Source organism: Cryptotermes secundus, unplaced genomic scaffold (genome assembly GCF_002891405.2).
Source record: "Cryptotermes secundus unplaced genomic scaffold, Csec_1.0 scaffold171, whole genome shotgun sequence".
Classification (NCBI taxonomy): domain Eukaryota; kingdom Metazoa; phylum Arthropoda; class Insecta; order Blattodea; family Kalotermitidae; genus Cryptotermes; species Cryptotermes secundus.
Window position 1 is genome coordinate 1035434 of NW_019726223.1, and position 16658 is coordinate 1052091.

Below are 16658 nucleotides of genomic sequence, written 5' to 3' on the forward strand. Positions count from 1 at the left end.
CAATGTAGTGTCTCTCACTACGACCACCACTTCTTCTTCTCTCTCTCTCTCGTAAGGAGACCAGCAGTGTTTGTATCCGACAAGGGACCAGAGTAGAGTTAATAACCGACAAGGGACCAAAGACAGTTGAGCTCCGAGCAGAGCAGAAGACACTTCACCAAGCTCAACGATGCAAGTAACTGTAATAGTGAAGAGGAAACGTCTGACGACGTTATAATTTGAAAATAATTGTACACAAGAGTGTAAAAAGCGATTGTTCAATAAATATTCGTCCAAGTCTGAGACCCAAACAAATTTTCTTGTCGCGTTGCCTAGAAAACACACGGCAGTATGGATTGGATTGGTCTGGCTCAGGATTGGGACCAGTGGAGGGCTCTTGTGAACATGGTACTGAACCTTCGGGTTCCAAAAAATGCTGGGAAATCCTTGAGTAGTTATTTAATTGGCAGGTTCTCAAGAGGGGCTCAGCTCCGTGAGTGAGTGAATGATTACATATTGTCACGTTAGGGGTTAGCGTGACTGCTATAACGTGTTCTGTGTCAGATGAATGGATCTATTGGTATCCTTTATAATTACACTCAATTCTGACAGCTCCCAATCAATGATTATCTACGACTCTCTCCATTCCTTTCTGGACAACGAGCGTCTTCTCTTCTGTGACGAACGCCGAACGAAGAATCACTGTTCACTCACCGCTGAATCATTGAATTCACGAATGAACTGCTTTTTATAACTTCGGGAGAACCGAATAGAAACCACACAATCGAACAGTTAGTTGTTGTTCTCCCGTTGTCACGGGAATGTGTCTTTGCTATATTCATTGCCGCAGAAACGTATGTCAATCAGTTGCAACGATTTGACTTTTACCAGCTTTTCCGTCGAAGCGGGAATTGATTACGAAATCGTTGCTAGGCAATTGACATACGCTCTGGAGAATTTATGGCGGTGCTTACCTAACCATTGCCTAGAAATATTCGTCACAATATTCTTACAAAATTTTACTTGCGCAGTTTAAGTGGTTCATTAGTTACCGTCATCAATCCGAAAGCCAGGGGAATATCTCTTCATGTTTTTGTGTTATATTCTGCGGACGTTTCATCTTAATAACATTTGCATATTCTTTGAATATCAATGATCATATAGTATATTTTAAGGCTTTTTAATTTAGTATAGCTGACACATCACAAATTTACGCATTCGTCACGTTATTTCCAATGTGTGAAATTAATATGCTTATCCGATTACCTAACTTATAACATGGGTCCAGATTCCTCTTTGAGAAGCTGATAGTAGCTTAGTTACTCAAGATATTTCCCGCCTTTTACGCAAGCGGAAGACTAATCACCGCTTTCACAATACCCGCCACTGATCTCTATCCTAAACCAGATGAATCCAGTCCACCCTCTATAAAATTTATCTAAGATCCATCTTAATATTATCCTCCGAAATACGCCTAGGTTTTCCTACTAGCCTCTTCCCTTCAGGTTTTCCGATTTCAAGTTCTATATTTTCATCGTTCCTACGCATGCTACATGCCCCACCCATCTCATCCCCTTTCATTCGATCATCAAGACTCTTAGAAATTAACAGTAATCTAAGATCATTCTCTCGTTTCATTCCACACTATAAAAATGGTAAAACTAACTCTGTAACAGTCCGTGGAGGCCCGTAGGGTTGTGAGATATCGAGGCTCCCACATTAGATAATCGGCTGACAGATGGCGGTGAGTTTGATCAGCCCTTTAACCCTCAGGAAGATTCCTGCTACTCATTTCTGTTAGAGGCTGAGTCGACCCAGGGCCATAGTGCGACTGGAAGCGGGATTCAAACCCGCCACCTTCCGGCTTTTAGCATAGTACCTCAACCAACTATGCCACCGCGTGTCCCTCATTCCAGACTGTAGGCATATAAATTTATTAACAGAAACAGCGTTGCTACAGCCCTGGAATTAATGAACTCAGTAGTTTCCTTGAACATGTATCTACTTGCGTTACACTTATTTGGGAACAGTTCAGATCGCCCTTGTGGTTCCGTGTGCTTTCAGTCCAGTCTGTCTGGATCAATTGGAAATTACTGGAGTTGCTAAACTATGCTTTGCGCTGGCTGAGACATCCGTGTGGCGCTGGGGAAGTTCAGGCACTCAGATATTACCAAACATATCCCCTGTAAGCAGAATGGCCACTTCTTAAGAGTTCTTAATAATTCAGGGTTGTATCGTTTCACCGATCGAGACAAATTGAGCATGGAACTGACTTGCGAACAACGCATACTTCCCAGGGATGGCCCTAAGCATCCCTACTGGATTTTGAACTCTTACGGAAGACGCTTTATATACAGAAAAATGGCTCTAGATGTAACAATTGTGATTCATATGCGGGAAGTGTCCTGTTACACAGACTGAGGGCGTCTGGGAACACGGCTCTGGGGACGGACTTTGGTCCTACGAGGAGGAAGAAACAGGAGGCTATAGAAAATTGCGTAATGAGGAACTGAACTTCATAACTCGTCGCCAAATATTATTAGAATTATCAAATTAAGGAGGATGTGATAGGCAGAGCATGCAGTAGTCGTGGGAGAGAATAGAAAGTCATACAGATTTTGTAGCGAAACCTGAAGGAAATAGACGTAGATGGCAGGAAAATATTGTGACATGACGCCTGAAAGCCGGAGTTGTCCATTGCTACACAACGGCTCTACACGGAAGTAAAACACTTTCCCGCGACAAAGAATGGACGCGGAATAGTTCACTGCTAAATAACGGTTTGTTAAGCATCTTCCCGCGGGCAAAGAATAGGAGAAGTAACAGACGAACTGTTCGAGATGGTGATCTATATTCAGTTCGCCTCGAAGTTAAAAAAGGAAAATTCAGTTCAGGAGAGTTATTTCAGTTCAGTAATTCAGTCCTGATAGAATTCAGAAGTTCAGTGTTCAGCTGTAGAGTGCTAACCAGCAGACAACGGAAGCCGAAGAAGTGACCGATTCGTAAATTAGAACCGAGCCGTCGCAGTAGAAGAGAAGACAGTCAGTCGTAATCCAGCAGGATGGAGTGAGTCTTAAGCAGCCATTGATTGTGAACTCTTATAATTTGTTGCAATTGTAATAGAAGGCAGCAATAAATCCAGTCATCCAATGCAGAACCTGTTATTATTCGCCACGGAACCCCGGATATGTGAAAATATTAAAACATGTCTCACAGAAATAAAATGTGAATACTGTATGTGTATCGGATTTGTGTGGCTCAGGGCAGGGTCCAGTTTCAGGGTATTGTGAACGTGGTGATAAACCTCCGGGTTCCGTAAATTGTTGGGAATTTTTGAGCGGCTGAGCAACTTTTTGCTTCTCAAGAAGGACTCAGTTCCATACAGTAGTTCAGCTAATTAGTTAGTTAGGTATCCGGTTGAAATCCTGGCCGTGACATCGGCTTTCCTAACTAAGGATTTTCGTGATTTTGCTCCCTCCTGGAAAATGCGGGGTTGGAAAGTAGTTGCTGTCAGATCCTCACATCTCACGGCTATTTTATGATTTTTCGCAAATAACTAACTCTATGGAGATGAGCATTTAATTTGTGAATTATAGCTGAAGAATACATCGTATATGCTGAGAATGTCCTCCATGAGATTCAATGCACTCCTCGACACATCTCAAGGACCGCCGCATCCGTTCAAAGATGCCGGGGCAGTTGTGGATAGTCTGACGGCATCCACAAGGCGATGGTGAAGTACCTCTTCGTTGTCAACAGTAGCTGCGTACACAAGGGCTCTGAGGTGTCCCCACAGGTAAATATCCACAGGATTGAAGTCCGTCGAGCGAGACGGTCGAGCAATGGTTCCTCCTCTACTTATCCATCGGTCATGATGGCTGTTACTGAGAACATCTCACACAGCACGGCTAGAATGTGCCGAAGCACCATCACGCATGTACCACATTCGCGCTCTGACTATCAGTGGTACAATTACCAGTAACTTTGACAGATAGACCGCGGCATAGCTCAAGCGGTTAGTAGCTGGCTTCCCATCGCGGCGGCCCGGGTTCGATCCCGTGTCTGGTCAAGTGGGATTTGTGGTAGACAAAGTAGGGTAGGTTTTCTCCGAGTACTTCGGTTTCCCCTGCCAATCTTCATTCCACCAATTGCTCCACAATCACCCTCACCTATCATCTGGGGCTGGTACAATAGGCCAGAAGTGGCCGCAGTACAAGGGACTTTGTCTCACCCATAGCAATAAAAAAAAGCTTTGACAAATCATGTAAGAGAAAATCTCGGTGGTGGTTACCTGTAAGACGATGTAGCAAAATATGTGGGCCTACCAAACAATCATCAACAATCCCTGCACACGCATTAATGCTGAACTGCTGTTGGCGAATACACAGTATTATTTCAGCCGTAACACAAATGTTTCCGGACACATATTGATATGGATATTTTTTATTGTTTTGGTATGTGGAACTCGTGCCCAGATTTCGTCCGCAACTTTCATTTACACTTTGTATACCGGCTCTGACCACACAGAGCCAAATTCCCTGTTCTGTGCCTAGCCAAGGAGGGATATTGACAATTCCTGGCCGCTTTCAGCAGAATGCGCAGTGGATCTGATCGAGCTCACTGACTGTGATTAGGGTTGTAGGGTATGTATCAGGCTAATTGCGCCAGTGCAAGAATAAACTACCGTCCTTCCATAACAAATCTGGAACCACCCCTCCGCTATTAAGACACTTGTCATGCACAAGTCTGAAAGCACGGCCTGTATGTCATAAGATGATGGCTGTTCCTTACAGTATTTCGTCCACATGGCTCTTTCCGAGAGTTCTTGGAATTATGAAAGCCCTTAGACATTCAGTTTACTCCATCACGAAACTATGCGTTTATCCCTGAGGTCTGAGGCTTCGTTAGTTCTGCCCACTTGACCGATAGGCGTACTGTCGTAGTCTATCATAGAGACTCTCGCTTCTCTGTAACGCTAGCGTAAATCCCGTCGAGAATCCGGTGGGATGTTTCATCAGCTGTTACATAAGCTTTCGTACTATTAATTTCCTCTGCTTTTTCCCGTTTTATTTTCCGTGTCGAGGCCGAAGTTTAACACCACATCTCACAAAAAAAAAACAAGCATGGATATTCAGTCATAAACCTTTTTCGTCATACATTATACTACATTTTACGCATTCACATTAAAATATTACAGAGAATAAACGAGTTGCACTGAAGCAAAATAATGCTTGCTCGTTCGTGACCTACTATACAACTTAGTAAAAAATAAAGGTAAAGTTGTCCCTGTAAGAGGCCGTGAAGGCCCATAGGCTTGTGAGACGTCGAGGCTCCCACATTTTCTCTAGACAATCGACTCACAGATAGCGGTAAGTTTGTCAGCCTTACACGCCGGCTACTCTCCGTTTACCCCCCCCCCCCAAGGAAGATTCCTGGTACTCATTTCTGTTGGAGGCTGAGTCGATCCCAGGGCCATAGAGAGGCTGGAAGGATTATGTCAATTGAAAAAATCCAGCTCATCAGTACTCGAGCCCGCGACCTTCCGGTTTGTAGCATAGCGCCTCAACCAACTATGCTACTGTGTGCTCCTACATAATTTACGTTTTTTCGATATGTTATTTGTCGATAGTTTGTTGCTATGATAACACTAAATTGCATAATTTCAGTTTTCATCTCACTGTTACATTACTTTTTTTATGTATAAATAAGAATTACTTTAGCTCAGTCGGTACAGTACAAGCTGCAGGCTCGACGACTTAGAATCTGGGTTCGATTATACTTGGTGAACGCAAAAAAATATATATATTGTCAACAGCATACTGGGGCCCATTTATTCTCCTTCCTATTGGGTACCGGGGCTCTATCCCCAGGATAAAGCAGCCGAGGCATGAAACTGACCACTCACCTCAATCTAGTGCCACAATTATTAGTGCGTGGAGCTATACTTCCACTCATTCATGCATCTTAATGAGGTTGTGCTGAATTAATCATAGGGACAATTTTACGGGCTTCTTTTTGTTTATTTGCACAGTGTTACGGACGCACTGAAATCTTGACTCTGTGTCTACAAGCCTTTTATGTAACACTCCCATTTATTTGAATGTTAATTAGAAACCCGCAGTCTTACCTTTTACACAATCAATCAATATTTTATATCCAGCAATATTGTCTCCACAAAGTAAATTAAATTGTCATTCTCTGTCGAGTAAAAAATTTGTCATCAAGATATGCGCAATAGTAAATTAAATTCTTTCTAGCGATCTGGCAGATTCGTGACATAGACCTCTGTTGCTGTACGGTGAGCTAGAGGGCGTAATCACATCACGTACTGCTCTGATTGAATTCAACAACATTTAGAGTTTCGGAGAGAGCTTCAGGGGATCTGGAAGGAGAAGGAAGATTTCTGGTAGAAGTGCATCTGGCTCAGCGTACAAGCTACATTGGTTGATCTGTGACGTGGTTTCATTATTGCCATTATTGCTTATTTAGCGACTCTGTAAATATCTCAGGCTATGAAAGAGTTGGATTGTGAGATTGTTGGCGAATAACGGATTGTGAGCCGATTGTCTAGAGAAGATATGGGAGCGTCGACGTCTCATAACCCTATGAGCCTTCACGGCCTGTTACAGGGATAGCTTTACTTTTACGAGTATATTAAAGGAACTGGATGTGAATATGTGGGCTGGATTCATCATGCTTAGGATAAGGATCAATGACGGGCTATTGTCGACACAGTAATGAGCCTTCAGCTTCCATAATCAGCGTGATCCCCCCCCCCCAGTATCTGAGCTACTAGAGGATCCTCAAGATGGGAGTCGTTACGTGGAGTTAGGTACGAATTTGTAAGGAGGCAGAAGTGACCTGATTGAAAAGTAGCTTATTGTAGGGCTGAAGTAAGCTACCAGTAACTTTAGTCTTGGCCGCGCCATAGCTCAAGCGGTTAGTCGCTGGCTTCCCACCGCTGCGGCCCGGGTTTGATCCCGGGTCTGGTCAAGTGGGATTTGTGGTGGACAAAGTGGCGCTGGGGCACGTTTTCCCTGAGTACTTCGGTTTCCCCTGCCAATCTTCATTCCACCAATTGCTCCACAATCACACTCACCTATTATCTGGAGCTGGTACAATAGGCCAGACGTGACCGCAGTACAAGGACTTAGTCCCACCCCACTAGCACTAATTTCAGTCTTGAAAAACGGTATCTGGAATTGAACCTAAATCTTACGAAGAGAAATCGGAAACCTTGCCGCTGCATTAATCTGCACGGTAGTTCTTTTTTAATTCGCTTAGTGGGGGTGGAGTCCAACTGGGTCCACTCGGCACGGCGGCCACTGATTTGCCTATTGTAGCCTGCCTCGGCTGTTTATGATGATGGAGAATTTGGTGGAATGAAAATTGGTAGGGGAAACAGAAGTACTTGGAGAAAACCCACCCCAGCGCCACTTTGCCCACCCCAAATCCCAGTTGACCGAACCCGGGCCGCCGCGGTGGGAAGCCAGCGACTAACCGCTTGAGCTGTGGCGCGGCCTGCACGGTAGTTGCTCAGATGTCATTTACATGGACTTTAATATGGCTATATTTGTTCATACAAGAAACTTGGATGTATCGGGACCTCCAATAGTCAAGGCGCCATAGGGTACAGCATATGTTCTCTTAGAAGGGTAACCAGAAAAAAGGAAGGTGATGAATGTACAGAAAGGTTTGGAGTAATATTTCAAAATGTCTGTTTGTTAGTTTACAGCCCCGCCTGCTGGAAGCAAGCAGCTCGGATCTACCGTGTGATAATAATGCGATAAAAAATCTCATTATTCGTCCAGCCACGCGCTTTATTAGCGTGGAGGCGTGTTAACTATGCAGTCCGCACCGCGGATATCAAAGGAGACACGTCCGTCCGGACAGCGAGCTACATTGAGCGAGAGTTCATGCCTCCCCATCACTAAATATTTAATGTATTTATCTGAATCAGGGACATTGGATGTGGTCAGTTCTTAGATATGTAACCATTTGGAGATGTCATGTGCTACTGACCTGGAGGATAACTATTGGTTATTTCGGAATTAATTTTTTTAATCAGTCCTCAGTGAAGAGCTGGATAGTCCAGTCATTACAGTTACGAGTACATGAAGCAGAATGGAGGAGTGGCAACGCTTAAATTTGTATTCCAGGAGTACTCGGTTCCAATTTCGGCTGGGACACCAGACATGATGAGCGAGGTCTTGCGTGATTTTTCTCAGCCCCCTTCAGACAAATTCCGGTTATTACCTCGAAGTGGCCACTACATTTCCCTTCCAGACTTTTCTGATGTTACCATTCACCAACTATCCTGCCATTCGTCGCTATAATAGATTAGATACAGACGGCGTCGGCATCTCACACGCCCGCTAGATGCTCGATCCGTTGGGAGCAAATCGAAGTATATCAGAGTAGTTCTCGTGAAGACTGCTGTACCTGAATTACTGAACAATTGATGATTTTTACTTGATTCCTACCCAGGGAGATTTTGAAGAACGTACTGGAAGTGGCATTACGTGGATTAAGTGAAGTCTGTAGGATCTGAGGTTCTCACAGCGGTAGTTAGGAGGATCTCTATCGGTTAGGTTTGCGCAATAGGTCGCTGCTCATTCACGGAGTGTCCACTTGCCCAATGATGTTCTCGAGAAATAGTTAAATTATATTAACGTAAAGATGTAATTAAATTATAAGTAAGGTAATATCTTCGGCCGCGCCACAGCTCAAGCGGTTAGTCGCTGGCTTCCCACCGCGGCGGCCCGGGTTCGATCCCGGTCTGGTCAAGTGGGATTTGTGGTGGACAAAGTGGCGCTGGGGCAGGTTTTCTCCGAGTACTTCGGTTTCCCCTGCCAATCTTCATTCCACCAGTTTCTCCACAATCACCCTAGCAATAAAAAAAGGTAATATCTTGGGGGCCGCACCATAGCTAAGGCGGTTAGTCGCCGACTTCCCACCGCGGAGGCCCCCGTTCGGTTCCAGGTCACGTCATGTGGAATTTGTGGTAGACAAAGTGGCTCTAGAGCAGGTTGTCTCTGAGTACTTCTGTTTCCCCTACCAATTCTCATTCCACCGAATGTTGCACCCTCATCATCTATCATCCCGGGCTTCTAAAGGTAAAGTTGCCCCTGTGATCAACGAATTTTAAGCACTACGTCATGAAGGCTTATGGGGGAATGAATGTATAGATCCACGTTTCTCGACCTCGGTACTAGGTGGAGGTGAGTGGTCAGTTTCACGCACCGGCCACTTTAACCTCGGGGAAAGTTCCCTCAGTACCCATTGGATAGGAGGTTGAGTGGAGCCCAGAGCCGTTCTGGACGATTTGGAGAAGAGAAAATTCTTTATCATACCGGGACTCGAACTCCGACCCCTCAGTCGTCCAGCCCGTAGCCAGTCGCTGGGTCGGTATAATAGGTCAAATAATGGCCGACGTACCAGGTCTCACCCCGCCTCAAGAAACTAAAAAGCACTAAGATAATATCTTCCAATTTTAATCATTTTCTAATTTTTAAAGTTTCCAAAATTTATAATTATCTTGAACTTGTCATCTCCTAAAATTACTGCAATATCCAAAACGTCAAATTTTTAGGAATATTTTGAATATTTCAATTTTTCGAGAATCTTTCAAAATTAAAAAAAAAATAATTTGGGGAAGATATTGATTTACGTAATTTATTATCTTCCAAAATGTTCATTCTTACCATTTTATTCAATTTGACGTTCCGAAACTTCGCAAGTTTTCGTTTTCTTGGAAATGTTCATAATTTCATGAAATTTCCGCCTTCATGTTACTCTTGAGTTTATAAAAAAATACCTGCGAATCTGAAATTTTCCATATTTTCCTTAACATCTTACTTCCATTCTTTCTGGCGCTGGCAACTTTTTCACTATCTTCGAAAATATTCAGAATATTTTAAAATCTATATGTTTATAAATTTCGGGCAATTTTCAATTTCTATTAAATCATTCTTCATTATTAACCTGCTCAAAACTTCGAAATCTTTTTGAAAATTTAAAAAATGTTCCCAAGATTATATTTTAGAGTATTTCTCCAATCACTTTAGTATTATCCTCCTGTATTGTTTTTTTCCCTTTGGCGCTACAGCCCCAATTTGAACCTTGGCCTACCTCCATGAAACTCTCCGTTTCACCTCGGTTTACTAGATTTTAGACATTCGGTAGGACTCCTTGGGCGAATGATCTGCTCGTCACAAGGTCTCTACCTGTACACAAACACAGAATAACGCACACACACACACACACACACAAACACCGAACACCCATGCCCTCAGTGGATTTCGAACCCACGATCCCGGTTTCCGAGCGAGCGAAGACAGTGCGTACTTTAGACCGCTCGGCTACCGTGGCCGGTCCCTATACTAATAGTTTTTTAAAATAACCCAACAACAGTCCAAATTGTGAAGCAGAGGCTGAAATATTGAAGTGGGGTTATTGACTTGTGCTGGGACCCTCTGAAGTCGAGCCTCAATACAATTTGTGCTACCGTAAAAAACAAAATAATTAACGAATCTTCGGAGGGGACCCATTCATCCAGTTTTATACGTGATCAGAATTTATTTCCGACAAAACTGATTACATTAATTTTCATTAGAAGTAAAGTGGATTGCATTACAATTACCCACTTACACTCATCACTGTTTGTATGCGTTCGTTGTGTTGATTGTGTCAATTTACTTGGTTCGCCGGTAGGTACGGTTTGTCCCGAACTGGTGTCTACCGTCAATTTCATTCTGAGAACCCACGTATAAGTTGGGAACCCCGAAACGAACACTATTCTTAACCTACTATCCCTATATTGAGCAAATTAAAGTAGGCTTATGAGAACACCTTGCTGTCTGTGTGTTTGTATTTATATCCGCCTTATGGTCGCTAGATAAAGGCTCGGTAAACACGTTCCTCCGGCAAGGAATACACACACAACAATAGAAGAATATTTTAATTCGTCGTTTTCTCTGAGGTTCCTGCCGCATAAAAGGAAAGCAGGCGATTGGTTCTTCCCAAAACTTGTTGTATTCTGTTGAAATCCATTAATTTGTGTCTTTATAATTCCTTGAAAGGGCCCAAAAAGCCTTTCATCAAGCTAGAAGAAGTATGTTATCCAAAAACGTTGGTATAATTTTGTCATAATTCAAGGTGTCATAAATCATAAGACAATAATATGAATACCTCCATTGCTATCTTGAAGAGAGGGGTAGTAAAGGTAAAGCTGTGCGTGTAATTAATTAAGCACCAAGCCATGACGGCGTAAGGGGGAGTGGAGGTACTGAGCCATGCAGTTTTAACATCAGCACTAGATGAAGATGAGTGGTAAGCTTCAAGCACCCGCCGCTTTAACCTCAGAGAAAGAGCCCCCAGTACCCTTTGGATATGAATCTGGGTGGGCCCCAAACGCTGTGGATAAGATACAAATGTGTTGCTCCTGTTGTGAAAATGATCCAAACTACTAAGCTTATATTATGTAAGATTTAAAAAGTATATTTGCCCATTTGTTTAATTAATAAAGGACATATGGGGGAATGGAGGTATAGCTCCACCATTCTTGGTCTCGGTACTAGATGGAAGTGAGTGGCCAAATTTACTCCCCTGCCGCTTCACCCCCGAGGAAGAAGCCTCCCGTACTCATTGGGCAGGAGGCTGAGTGGGCCCCAGAGCCGGTCTAGACGCTGTAGAGAAGAGAAGTGTCTTTACCCAGTCAGGAATCGAACCCCGGTTATGAACTTGTATTCTGAAGGATATTCCGTTTGTGTGTGGGGAGGGGGGTATTGTTGACCATGCGCCCGGGCGACAATCAGTCTCTTTAGTTCAAACACGGACTCTGAACCACTGTGTGATAATAAAAATTAGCCTTCGTATCAAGTAGGGCAATAACAAGCCCCGAATGATAACGGTCAGCCACAACACACACAGTGTAATTACGTGAAGACTCCCTGCAGCCACAGATGTCTGTCAGGCAAAAAGCCTCGCGCGTTCATTCTTTACTTTCTCATGCGTAATGCAAATATACGAGCAAGTGTTGTCATGGTGACAATATCAGTCTCGACATTTTGACGGGTTTACACGTTTTGAGCCCCTTGAATCCGAAAAAAAAACAACAAGTTTTTGGAATGCCGTTTTTTGTATGTCAAGCTAAGGAGGATGAGGTGGGCAGGTCATGTAGCACGAATGGGGGAGACGAGAAGTGCGTATAGGATATTGGTGGGAAAGCCAGAAGGAAAGAGACCACAGGGAAGACCAAGGCGTAGGTGGGTGGACAATATTAGAATGGATCTTAGAGAGATAGGATGGGATGGTATGGATTGGATATACCTGGCTCAGGATAGGGACCAGTGGAGGGCTCTTGTGAACACGGTGTTGAACCTTCGGGTTCCATAAAACGCTGGGAAATTCTTGAGTAGCTGCAGAATTGGCGGATCCTCAAGAAGGGCTCAGCTCCATGAGTAAGTAAGTAAGTAAGTAAGTAATTAAGTATTTGTGTACGTATATGCGTGCACGGGTATGAAACCTAGTCTCTGACATTAAGAGGGGAACATAGACTGAAGGTGTTTGAGAACAGGGTGCTGAAGAGAATATTTGACCCGAAGAGATGACGTGAGGGGAGGTGGGAGAACTGCACAATGAGGAGCTTCATAACGTGTACTTTTCCCCAAGTATAATTAGAATTATAGTAAAGTCAAGGAGGATGAGATGGAAAATGTATGTAGAACGCATGGGGAAAGAAGAATGAATAGATGATTTTGATGGGAAAGCCAGTGGGAAAGAGATCACTAGGAATACCTAGACATAGGTAGGAGGATAATATTAAAATGGATCTTAGAGAGATAGGATGGGATGGTATGGTATGATACTGGAACGATCTGGCTCAGGATAGTGACCAGTGGAGGGCTCTTGTGAGCACAGTAATGAACCTTCAGGCTCCATAAAGTGTTGGGAAATTCTTGAGTAGATAAACAACTGGTGGCTTCCCAAGAAGGGATCAGCTCCATGGAGTTAGTTATGTGCACCTCGCTAACGCCTGAACAGTTGGATCATATTCATATTCAGTATTTAAGCTTTTGTCTATCATAATTCGATGGCCGAACAGGAACAATCCAATTCCAAGAGAAGGGGATTTCAAACGGTGTACCGGGGAACACCGGGGGTCCCGCGAAAAGAAAATAAGGGTTCAGAAAGAAAATTCCATTACCACAGTAAAACAAATGTAAACTGCAAATATGTGACATGTTAGTTTTCAAGCTTTATTTTTTTTTTGCAGGCAAATAATGCTTTTTTCTTTCTAAATATGTTCAATTCAATGATGTGTTGTTCCCATTGCCTTCTTAACACTTATTAATTACTATCCTTATTTATTTGTGGGCTAGTGTTTTGTAGCTTCATATAAGCTCGTATAAGAATTGTACTGAAGGTTACACAAAATTTTTCGAGTGAGAAATTTTTCCGCGACCAAAATAATTTGGGGAAACACTGGCGTGGACCTTTGCCGCTGTAGCAACCAAAGCTACAGATCTACATGCCTGCATTGGCACTTAAACTTATTTAAGTAAATAAATTTACAAAATAAAATTACATGCGCATTTTAAAAATAAGATGTAAACCACATTGTCTTCTACGAGCAGAATGTTTTACCTTGTAGTGTGATGGTAGTTTCCTCACGTTTCGGAGATACATATTGTCTCCATCTTCAGGATTTAAGGCGAAGGTAGTATGTGCCTCCGAAATGATGCCTCATCCTCTTACCCATTTAATTGGATCATAGAACTCTCAGCGTCATATACAACAAAGAATGTTTAATATTTCATTGTTAGGTCGGGCCATGCCAACACTACCTCGTTTAATTAAGTTTTACGGGCGTGTCTGACTCACAACACCGTCCATTTGTGTCGAAAGGCCTGAATGATGGCTAGATTGCCACTTGTTTCCCTGAGGTTACGAGCCGCTAACACGGCGATCAATCATAACTTGATTTACTTCTTGTCATGGAGCGATTTTATCAGATCGTAAGCAGATGGACGCTATTTCGGTTTACTTATGTTTGTGAGAGGAAAACATATTGCCAACGTCTGTGCGTCTTTCGTCCGTTATAACTTTTGAATATTTTGACGGATTTTCCTGAAACTTGGCATCTCCAGCATGTTACCAGGGATCTTTTCACTTATGTACTTTCTAATTTTCTGCCATCAATAATAACAACATTGCTTCCATGGGAACACACGAGCCTAAAATATGTAATTTTTCTGTTCCCTCTTTCATACCGAGGACCTGACATTGAAAATTCGGAGATACTACGAAATTCACCCCGTACCCTTGCCAATGCCATAAAGAGGAGCTTCATAACTTGCGTTCTTCGCCAGATATATTTGTAAGGATCAACTCAAGAAGGATGAGAAGGGCAAGGTAAGTGGCACTCGTGGGGAGAGGAGGAATGCATATAGGATTTTCGTGGGAAAAGGAGAAGGAAAAAGATCACTAGGGAGACCTAAACGTAGGTGGGAGTATAATATTACGATGCATCTTAGAGAAAAATTGGATGTCATGGACGGGGTTGATTTAGCTCCGGATACGGACCAGTGGAAGACTCTTGTGAACACGGTAATCAATTTTCGAGTTCCATAAAATGTTGGAAAATTCTTAAGCAACTGGGCGACTGGCGGTTTCTCAAGGAGGACTCAGCTCCATGGAGTCAGTTAATTACGTAGGTTTTTATTGCTAGTGGGGTGGGACTAAGTCCCTTGTACTGCGGCCACTTCTGGTCTATTGTACCAGCCCCAGATGATCCTAAGTACTTGGAGAAAACCTGCCCCAGCGTCACTTTGTCCACCACAAATCCCACTTGATCAGACCCGGGATCGAACCGGCGCCGCCGCGGTGGGAAGCCAGCGACTAACCGCTTGAGCTATGGCGCGGCCCTAATTACGTAGTTGCTCTTGCCAGTGTGTACGGTAGTTGCGGCTGTTAATGCGATTAAAGCATTTAATCCATATCTTTGGACTTTATTCGTATCTTAATTCCCAATGTTTTCTCTCCCTTACATGAGTAAGCTTAAATTTCTTAATCTGAATATTGTTCCTTCTCTAAGATCTTAACTACACGTATATTGCGGCTCTGACACGAAGCTCGACCGTGTCCCGGACAAAGAGCGAGCACTTCTGCTTATAAAGTAACCATCATGTAACTCAGAGAAAAGATTCATGCATATAGAGTTCAGGTAGTAAAGTCTGAAGGACAGAGACAAACAGAAAGACCAGACGTAAATTCTAAGATAATATTAAAATTGATCTTAGAGAAATATTATTGGATGGCCTAGACTGGATTCATCTTTATCAGTATAAGAAACAGGGACGGGCTTTTGTGAAAACGGAGATGAAATTTCTGGTTCCATAAAATTTTGGGAATTGCTTGAGCAGCTGAACAACTCTTCACTTTTCAAAAAGGACTCAACTCCATTTAGTTAGGGATATATCTTCCATCGCATCTTTCGCATGTTTAATAACTATGCCCTGGACACAGGTATCCTGAGATACTTTTCTCGTGATTTCCGTCAGTCCCTACAGACAAATGCCGGTATAGTCTCTCAGTCAGGCTTAGGACATTCCCCTTCCAAATCCTCTCAAATTCATCATTTAGCTATCATCTTAGTATTCGACACTATATAGTCTAGACCGTAAAATAATCCACAAGAAAAACATATGTTGTCATTGATCAACGAAAGCTTGGATGAACTGCAGTGAAACGTGAACGAATTTTATCCAGTTTAATTTAATCCATTCATATGGATTTTTGTGTATTTTGTGGTTAGGCGAACGGGAAATTGTTCGAGATAATTACATTTTTGTAAACCTAAACCTATTGATTTTTTTTTTTCGTGTTGAGGTTTGTTTTCAGGTTGTGTTGAATAATATGAGTCATGCGCAATGCAACCAAACGTAGCGGTGCAATAGTTGGAATCCCTGATTCATAAACTCTGTCTAAAACAATCTCTGAGGTTCCGTCATGTATAGAATAGACAACATTACGGAAGAAAATCCCTGTGTATTCCACTAAATCGCCGGTATGGCGTATGTTTAAAATATAATCTTGCAAGATTATAATGCTGACGTAACGATTGCGTCATTTTCGATGACGACGTAATCCCAAAGATGTTTTGGACACAGTTATTAGGTATATCCCTGGTGCCTGTGATTTATTTTATGATACTGTCAGTGTAGTGCTGAATGATAGGGTAACTGATAAATTGGAAATACGATTAACTTGTAAGAAACTGCTGGAGGTACTATCATCATACTTATCTGGAGGGACCGAAGAAGTGCACGAAGAACCTCAGGATAGTCTTTGTCCCGGCCCAGATTCTAACCTGGTGCCTCCCGAATATGATTCTAGAAATCTAGAGCATTACCAAGTCAAGGCCATGTTGCGACTGACGGTCAATCAGCCTTGGTGTCGCGCCCCATCTGGGGCTCATGACCAGATATTTATTACTGTTTGACAGTCACGGTCTTGTCTTTGTGGGGCGCCCTCTTATTCTACCGTACTTCGATCTCTCTTTGTTCTTTCCCTATGCCTAGGTTGTGGTGCACTCTTGTGACAGCTATGGGCACTAAGATTTGCTAATTTAGACCGTCCACAAGAAAGCATCACATTTTAACATTATGACCTTTACA